Source organism: Hypomesus nipponensis, chromosome 13 (genome assembly GCF_054491055.1).
Source record: "Hypomesus nipponensis isolate SF chromosome 13, ASM5449105v1, whole genome shotgun sequence".
In the NCBI taxonomy this organism is placed as follows: domain Eukaryota; kingdom Metazoa; phylum Chordata; class Actinopteri; order Osmeriformes; family Osmeridae; genus Hypomesus; species Hypomesus nipponensis.
In genome coordinates, this window is record NC_140373.1 from 8,450,638 (window position 1) to 8,460,000 (window position 9,363).

Here is a 9,363-nt window from a genome sequence, read left to right on the forward strand (position 1 = left end):
CATATGTGACTGTCCCTCCCTCCCTCCCTCCCTCCCTCCCTCCCTCCCTCCCTCCCTCCCTCCCTCCCTCCCTCCCTCCCTCCCTCCCTCCCTCCCTCCCTCCCTCCCACCCAGGTTAGACAGACATGCTGAGCGTATGAGAGCTTCCTCCGTCTACGTCCACAGCAAGGTGTCATCCGATTCTCCAATTCCCCGACTCAGCGCATCCCACAGGTAGGCCTCGGCTTCCTCTCGTCCTCTTCATCGTCCTCATCCTCATCGTCCTCATCCTCCTCCTAGCCCGGTCGCTCCCCTTCCTCATTCGGCTCCTCCTCATCCACCTCCTCCAACTTCCGAACTTGCTGCACTTTTCTGAAGTGTGTGTGTGTGAGTGCGCCAGCCCCAAGCAGGGGCGTACAGCAGAATACAGTGAGGGACAAGAGAGATTTCTACAGACAGCATAGATGATACCGTCACTAGCTTGGCTCTTTGTGGAGACTGTGTGCTAAGGCTATAGATGAGTACCAGGGAATGATTCCAAATAAATGTGATTAAAGTGGGAGAGAAAGAGAGAGAGAGAGAGAGAGAGAGAGAGAGAGAGAGAGAGAGAGAGAGAGAGAGAGAGAGAGAGAGAGAGAGAGAGAGAGAGAGAGAGAGAGGAAGGGTGTGTGTAATGATAGTAGTGGAGCTGGGGAGATAGAGAGGTTCTTCTCCAGAGGGTTTTCACAATAGACACGTTGCGTCGCCAGAGCAACTGGAACCCCTGAAAACTGGGCCGGAAGCACCAGGGGGTCCAAGGGACGGTTTAGGCTGTGTGCTAGTGTGTGTGAGTGTGTGTGTGTGTGTGACTGATTTGGATTTTAAAACACCGGCATAGATGCCTAGGCTTTAGGGAGCTTCTTGGAAGAATTTCATCCAGCCCCCTCCACTCTCCCCTCAAAACCCTTCTACCTCTCCTCCCCCCCAAAATCCCAAAGCAGTTTATAAGACGTGGTTTGAATATCTCAGTATATTACAGTAGTCCCTATTTCAACGCTCTAAGATTCAGCAGAGTGGTGAATAGCCTCTCTGTCTCTGTAGTGCTGTTGTTTTACTTCGGGTGCTAGTCTGGATGCTAGTCTGGATGCTAGTCTGGATGCTAGTCTGGATGTTAGTTTTGGTTAGCGTTACCGTGACTGCCAGTACATTTGAATGAAAGAGTTTTGCTCTTTTGTGGACATGTATTCATATAGACTGGCGCCCATCACCTCACCTCTCCTCCCCCCTCTTCACCTCCTCCCTCTCCTCCTCCCATCTCCTCTGCTATTCTCGGGTTCCACTGCGCCAAGCGTAAACTGGCAACATTAGCATTCCGGGGAAGGGTCTGGCATCTGGCGGAGACGCCATGCTCGAGTTGTTGTCACCATGGGTCCCGGCCTCCATCTTGTCCAAGGGTGCAGTGGGGCAGAGCCCCACAGAAGGCACATCCCACCCCCAGCAGGACATCCCCCACTCCCACGACCCACACCCCATCAGCAGGCTCTTTTCTTGGGTATGAGTGGTCAGGCCTCCCCCTCCCTGGCTGCTGAGCTGTGGGGGTCCTGGAGAGCCCCGGAGCATTGGGGACCAGGACTAATAGAAACAGGAAGATTAATTTCACAACCCACACACACCTGCTCACACACATACGCATAACATACACACACAGTCATTTCCCAGCCCCAGCATGAGGGCTAGTGAGAAAACAAGAGCAAAGACTCCCAAGGGCAAGCCTGTATAAGGAGAGAGAGAGAGAGAGAGAGAGAGAGAGAGAGAGAGAGAGAGAGAGAGAGAGAGAGAGAGAGAGAGAGAGAGAGAGAGAGAGGAGAGAGAGAGAGAGAGAGAGAGAGAGAGAGAGAGAGAGAGAGAGAGAGAGAGAGAGAGAGAGAGAGAGAGGGAGGAAAAGAGGGAGGAAAAGAGGGAGATAGAGACAGGAGAAAGAGGGAGAGAGAGGGGGAAATGGAGGAATGAAGTAGATATGTTTGCAGTCTGCTTGGTTTGCAGAAATCTAACCGACGGGACTTTTCAACCTTGAGGGGTTAAGTTAAACCAAACAAGGGCATCACCAGCAGCATAGGGGCATGGTACACATTGAAACAAGTATTTAAATAGTCCAAGAACAGTCACGGAAAACCTGGTGCCACAGTGGCCTCTCGTGTGCAGAGGAGTCCACAGTACAGACTGTGGCTGTATGTATGTCTGTGGATTGTGTGTGGATTGTGTGTGTGTGTGTTTTGTGTGTGTGTGCGTGTGCGTGTGTGCGTGTGCGTGTGTGCATTGTGTGTGAGTGTATTGTGAAGCAGTTTACATGTGGTCCCTTTCAGTGTGTTTGAAAAGGTCCTATCTTAGTCTGATCCCTTGACTCAGACAGCCTTTCATGGTAGCACAACAGTATTATAGCTGTCTTAGGAAACATTTATGGTAGTGTAGTTGCATTGTTGTAGCAATATATTTGTAGTGTTTTATAGTATTAAAGATAGATTACGGTAGCACTATAGAATATTATAGGAGTGTTATAGTAGTATTGTAGATGCATTATAATAGCATCACTGTAGGATTATAATAGTATTATCATTACACTAGTATTAAAGCAGTATTATAGTACTATTATGGGATTAGCATCAAAATTATACATGTAGGAGTTGCAGCTCTGCTGTGATGAGCGCTGGTGATCAATTACAATCCTATGTGTCTGTTTCTGTGTGTGTCTGCGTATTTGTTTGTGTGTGTGAGAACGTGTATTGTACCAAGCCACGAGGCCGACAGCCGAGTCGACCATAGATTGAATTTCAGTGTGAAATGGCTGTTTTTCAGCTCCCACAATCCTTCACTGCTTTTATTGTCTTCGCCATGATGTCCTTCATCTCTGCGTTTTACACTTCATCATAGCTCTCCTCACACACACACACACACACACACACACAAACAAAACCGCCCCCCACACACACACCTCAGTGGTGTATGATGGTGTAAAGGTGTCAGAGAGTGCGTGTTCCCCTGTGTGTCGTGTCTCAGTGGCTGGTGACAGCTGGCCTCTCTGGAGCATTCCTGCTCAGGGCTGAAGAAGCTCACTGAGGGTCACAAGGTTAAGAGGAGTGTGTGTGCGTGTGTGTGTGTGTGTGTGTGTGTGTGACAAGCTTGCATGTGCTGAGAAAGCCTGGGGTAAAGATAGCTGGTGACTGACTTCCACTGTGTGTGTGTATGTTCATGCATGTTTGCGTGGCAGTGTGTCTGTGTGTCTATCATTCTTTCTCTATCTATATTTGTCTTGTTCTGTCTTTCTTTTGCTGTCTGCATCTGTCACTCTGTCACCCTGTCTCTCTTACTCTGTCTCTCTGTCCCTTTCTCCCTCTCTCTTTTTTCCCTCTCCCTCTGAGCATGGCAGGTCTCTAGCTGTCTGTCATGCGTTCCAGAGGCCTGATGGGACATGGAGTTCAGTCCTATGAATACTGATACCTGATACCCTGCCCAGTGGCACACACACACACACACCACCATCAGGCAGCCATCTTGAACAAGCACATTGCTCAGTCCAATCAGATGAGCGATTGATTTTAATTGGACTAGGAAGATTGAAAGTGCACAAGGAGGTAGAAAATAACAATCAACTTGCAAATGAAGGAAAGAGTAGAAATCTGCTGAAAGTCTCCACAGTGACCAGCATCTTTAATCATTGAACTACTTGTGATGGTAAAAGTGAAGTACAGAGTTCAGTTGTAAGGATGTGAGGCTGTGTGTTTGGCAGTGTGCGGTCTGGTGTGAGGGTAGACTTCTTCAGCAGACCAAATGTTAAGTGTGTGTGCGTGTGCATGTTCCTTTTACATGCCAGGCAGAGGGTAATACCCAACATGCAGTCTGTCACAATGCAAGTGTCAATGCCTGAGACACGTGTGTGTCTGTGTAGATATGGACCGGCACTTGTCTTATCTACTTTGCCTCAGATGATATGAACCTTGCTGTGTTTATCTGTGTGTCTGTGTTGGTGTGTGTGCGTGCATGCATTTGCCAAACTCTCCATCTTCTTCTATCAGTAATAGTTTGTGTATAGGAGCAATGCTTTCAGTCACTACAGTGACTTGCTAAACACTATCCAACCAGTGAACTGATGAAAAAAGGGAGAGAAAGCGAAGGGGAAAAAAGATGACAAGTGCCCGTCTCCTCACGGTGACCTCTGAAGAGGCAGTAAAATAAACAGATAGCGTCCACGGCCGTTTGTTTGTCTTTCTTCCTCTTTCCATCCCTCTTTTTTTTCAGGAAAAATCAAAGAGATGACAACTTTATTAACCAGCCACTGATTTACGAGGAGACGAGCCTCATTCTGGGAAGGGATGTTTGTTTTTTAAAAGGACGGGTGCACTATCAGTCTTTTAGATGGTTGTTTCTCCCGCCCCCACGCCCCCCTACCACCACAGCCCCACCCCCAGTCCCCCAGTCCCCCACGCCCCCATCCCCTCCGACCCCTTCATCTTGGGATGGAGGGAATCCATCAGGGGTTGTCAGGAGTTACCTCGGTGTCCCCAGCCTGACGAGCTGAGTGCCTATTTCATCAGACAGATCGCCCTGGCGGAGCAAGGAGCCGGAGTCTGCCCCCCTCCGGAGCATCATCAGACGCCCTCCGCATGCGGAGCGGCTGTTCACGTGGCGACGAGCGAGAGAAGGGGCCAGAGGTACCGGACGTCTGACGGTGTCTTTAATGTGCTGTGAAGACGGCCCCCCCACCCCACCCACACCCCCGCCACGACGCCGCTACGTCTCATTGGTTCCTGCGTGCGTTCTAGAATGCTGGTGTCACCGGGTTTGTCTTCAGAGGAGAGAGAGATAGAGGCAGAGAGAGGTGTGTGTGTGTGGGGGGGGGGGGGAGGCAACTGAAAGAGAGACAGAGAGAGACAGAGAAATGCACTCTCTCCAACTGACAGTTCAATTGCAGGTATCATGAACCAGGATAGTTAGTTCAGAACATCAGAAGAGAACGAGTTGAGAAGAACGAAAGAGAGAAGGGAGAGAGGTAGGGAGGTGAACTTTGTGCCAGATAGAACACAACAGGGGTCCAGTCTTCAAACAACTTTACTATCGTTGAAAGCTTCTATAGGTTTAGATAAAGTTCTCTTTGTGTGTGTAAGCTTTTATAGGTTTAAATACAGTGAGGTTTAGACTTTGAGAGTGTGTGTGTGTGTGGGGGGGTGGGTGTGTTCCTTTCAAAGTATATAGGAGTTCCATAGGTTTGTGTGAAAGAAGGTGGAGAACATGACATTGCTGCAGAATTTCAGAGAAGGTCCCTTTGTGGTGTGTGGATGTATTCTAAGTGTGCATACATCTGTGAATGCACGTGTGACTGCATGAGTGTGTTGTTGGTGTGTATCTGTGCATGCATGCGTGCTCCCGTATGTGTGTGTGTGTGTGTGTGTGTGTATGTATGCATGTGTGTGAAATATAGTGTGACGTAACCGCACAGTTTAATGAAGCAGACTGTTGGTTGACAATTGGTTTGCAAATGTAGACAATATTCAGAGCGGCATTCTTTGAGTCACACATGTACACACACACACACACATACACACACACAGACACACACTGTAGAGCTGGCAGACGTATTGCTGACAGTGTCACCTGTCTGTGTGCATGAAGGTTAGGTAGTCTGAGTCTTCACAGTGGGCTGGTTGCACATGCCCGCGTGTGTGTGTGTGTATGTGTGCGACAGTCTGGGAGTCAGTTCTGCAGGGTAGCTGGCATACCTTTCTGATTCGTGTCCTGTAAGCCACCCTGACGTCTGTTAAACTCTTCGCCATACCTGTGTTACAGCACAATGCGTCTCCTTATGTGTGTGTGTGTGTGAGAGAGGTTGTGTATGTGTGGTTGCATATTACTTTGTTGTCATAATGAAAACTAGCCTTACAGTTTTTATAAACAGCCTCAACCCACACCTCATTAGCAAAACCTGGATCCACAGCATTTGGTGTTTCTGCAATAACGTGTAAACATATTAAAAATTAAATTGCACCTACAGGCTTTAAAGCAGCATTTTTTATTCACGGGCCTCTAAACTTCACTTACCCACCATTGTCACTAAAAACGACCCTGAAAAGAGGATTTGAAAATATCCCTCATTACATCATTCTGATTGCAGACTGTGTCAAATGAGGTTAAGCACAAGGTAAAGATATTGCAAAGAAGCACATATGAGGAAATCTATTGGAACCCCTGATGGAGTGTCATTGTAGCAGATAGCACAATATCTTGTTTTATGTGAATAGTCACATTTTGTTAACAGTGTGTAATAATAATGCATTTAGCCTTCATTGCAGTGCTCAGTAATGCTACTAGCAGAGGAGCTGTCCCTGGTGCTGAATGAAGCTAATGGCTGGACTGACCTATCCACAGCACTGGGTGTGGAGGAACAGACTTGTGTGTGTGCGTGCACATGTGAACAGTATGCACCATGTGTGTGTGTATGCGTACACACAGAGACATAGACACAGACACACCCCTCCATACACAGTCTCTCTCACACACACACACACACACACACACACACACTAACAAACACACCCAGATATCAAACTGAACTGACCTTTTGTAGTTGTAGTTGTGACATTACAACATGGTCTACCCTGGCCACCTCTCCTCCTCCCCTCAGGTCTATTGGCCCATATGGGCGGAGCTTCCTACGGACAGACGGAGGAGTCAGGATGAGGCTAGGGAGCGGGGGGGGGGGGGGGGGCGGGGGGTAATGCTTGTGCTTCTGAACAAGCATCCTTTCGCACAGTTAGTGTGTGGCACCATCCCCATGTCCAGACACACACACACACCCACACACACTGGCACACACACAGACACACACACACATCCACACAGACACTGGCACACACACAGACACACACGTTGATTCAGGAACAGCGCTTAGTCAGCCCACTCTCTCTTGGGTTACAGGGGGTCTCACACTGGGCCTTGGCTTGTCCCTTGTTGAACACACACACACACACACAGTACAGTGCAAGTGTGAACCCCCTCACCCAGGAAAGCACAGATGGAACACATGGACACCCTTTCAATAACCAAGTGGCTCCAAGGACAAACCGATGTCCCATTCACAGGACAACACACACACACTCTCAAACACAACCAGTGGAATGTAGTGCAAACCCTTTATGTACATGAATGTTTTCTGTTCATGCTAAATCTAAAATATTTACGTTCATCATGTCAGTACTGTGTGTATGTGTGTGTCTGTGTGATTTGAGTGTCTGTGATAGAAGTGCCATGAGAGGAAGCTAGGATCACGGCTCCATTAATAATACAACTGGCTGTGTGGTTCTGGAGCTAGGCTCAACATTAACATGCTGCCATGTTGTCCTACATGGACACACACACACACACTCACACACACATACATACCCATCCTCTGAATGAGTGTGTGTGTGAATCCACAGAGGTGCTGTCCTGATTGATGGCAATTAGCAGTCTGTAATGGTAACAGATGCTGTAGGAGTCAGGAGCCTGCTACTGTACCTAACGCCCACTCTACCATCTGCTGCCTGTGTGTATGTGTGTGTGTGCGCGTGTGTGTGTGTGCATGTGTGTGCGCGTGTGTGTGTGCATGTGTGTGTGTTCTATGGAAGGCGACTCAGGGAGTGAGACTGGTAGAAGCGGCACTGGTGTGTATGTGTGTTGAGTGTGTGTGTGTGTGTGTCTATGCATCTTTCTTTTTCTCTCTCTTCATCTGTCTGCCGGTCAGGCCTGTCTATCTCTCTCTTTTATCCTCCCCTCCCTCCTTCCATTCCTCCCTCCCTCTCTTCCTCCCACAAACACTTGCTCTGCCAGTCGCCTCTGCGACTCTGATTGAGAATTTCGTCCCCCAGAAAATCAATACTCTAATCTTCCTCCTCTCTCCCCCGCAATAAGTCTGCCCCCCCACCCCTGCCCCCCGCCATCGGCCCCCACCCCAGTCATCCAGACTAGAGGTGACCCTGTCCCTATCGTCATGGAGACATGGAGGAGAGGTCTCTCTCAGGGGGGTCTATGAAAGATGGCTGTTATGATCAAATATAATGGAACACAAACACACACCCTGAGAGCATGGACGCCATGTGAATACTGAACCAGGCTCATCCAGTATGCCAACAGCTCAACACACACACACACAGACAGAGACAGACACACTCACCCACACACTCCCTGATCTCTTCTTTTTCTGTGTCACATTCTATTCTTCTGTTGCTAGAACTTTTTTTGTGTGTGCGTGAGTATGTGAGTGTGTGTGTGTGTGTTCTCTTAATTGTCACGAAAAAGGCTCTGTCCTTGGTCAAACTTTGCTAATTTGAATCAGCAGTTTTTGGTTAAGTCACCCATTAAAATAAACATGGAACTTTCTTTACTGATGTCAGCTTGACTCTGAATACTGACACAGGAAGGACAGTAATACACATACCTCGACAATGTAGATCGCCACCTCTCTGCTTCACACACAGGGATAAAACCATGAGATACACACACACACACACACACACATAACTCCTGTCATTTACTCTGTGGCTGGCAGTTTACCCAGCAAACCTCGCTGGCGTATCGGGCTGCTACTTCAAAGACCTCCGGAATCCCTTAATCTCCATATTTGTAGTTCTTTCTGGGTTGACTCGGTAAAGAGACCTAAATAAAACACCCACCCACATACCCACACACACACATTGACACAAGGTTACATACACACATAGCCCACATATCTGACTGTAGTCATTAATGCAGGTTAGTCTCTCAGAAACCCATCACCTTCATAGAGCAAACAAATGAGGACTGTGAAAGATCATTTTGAACCAAGCTCTCCTCCTCATCTCCTGTCCTCTCCTCCTGTTCCTTCTCTTCTCCTCTCCTCCTGTTCCCTCTTCTCTCCTCTCCTCTCCTCACAGTTGATGACTTTGAGAGGGCACAGGGGCTCTGAGGACTGAGATTAGCTCAGCCCTCTTGTGGAGTCGTGCCCCCCCCCCCCCCTCCCACACACACACACCATGTCTGTCCCTGTCCACTGAGACCAGGACTTCTATTGAAGACACGGAGGGCTAATTTAAGATCTGCTCTGACGTTTGTGTGTGTGACCACTCCAAACAGGCTTGACTAAAGGGCGTGTCCTCCCAGGCCCTGTGGCCCCAGGTGACTTCCTGCTAACCAGCCCTAATCTCAACATTACAGGCACGAGGACACGAGACATCCTGCTCCCCTATGGGACACACAGGCGTCTGTCTGTGTGTGTGTGTGTGTCTGAATGTGTGTGTGTGTAATCTAATGGGTGTCTGATGGGGATTGGTAGCGATGTGTTTGTCCTGGGTAATTCCTTGACATTTTCACACTATTTGATAAAAGCCAGAGCTGATTGGT

At 48.5% G+C, this 9,363-nt stretch overlaps 1 protein-coding gene across 1 annotated transcript in view; it reads left to right on the forward strand.

Annotated features, from left to right (window-relative positions):
- rbfox3a (RNA binding fox-1 homolog 3a) overlaps positions 1–9,363 on the forward strand; it is a 218,308-nt gene that overhangs the window by 34,282 nt on the left and 174,663 nt on the right. Inside the window, exon 2 of the mRNA XM_084670214.1 lies at positions 115–213. The gene's annotated coding sequence lies outside the window, so the exon portion shown is untranslated. The remainder of the gene's footprint in view (positions 1–114; positions 214–9,363) is intronic.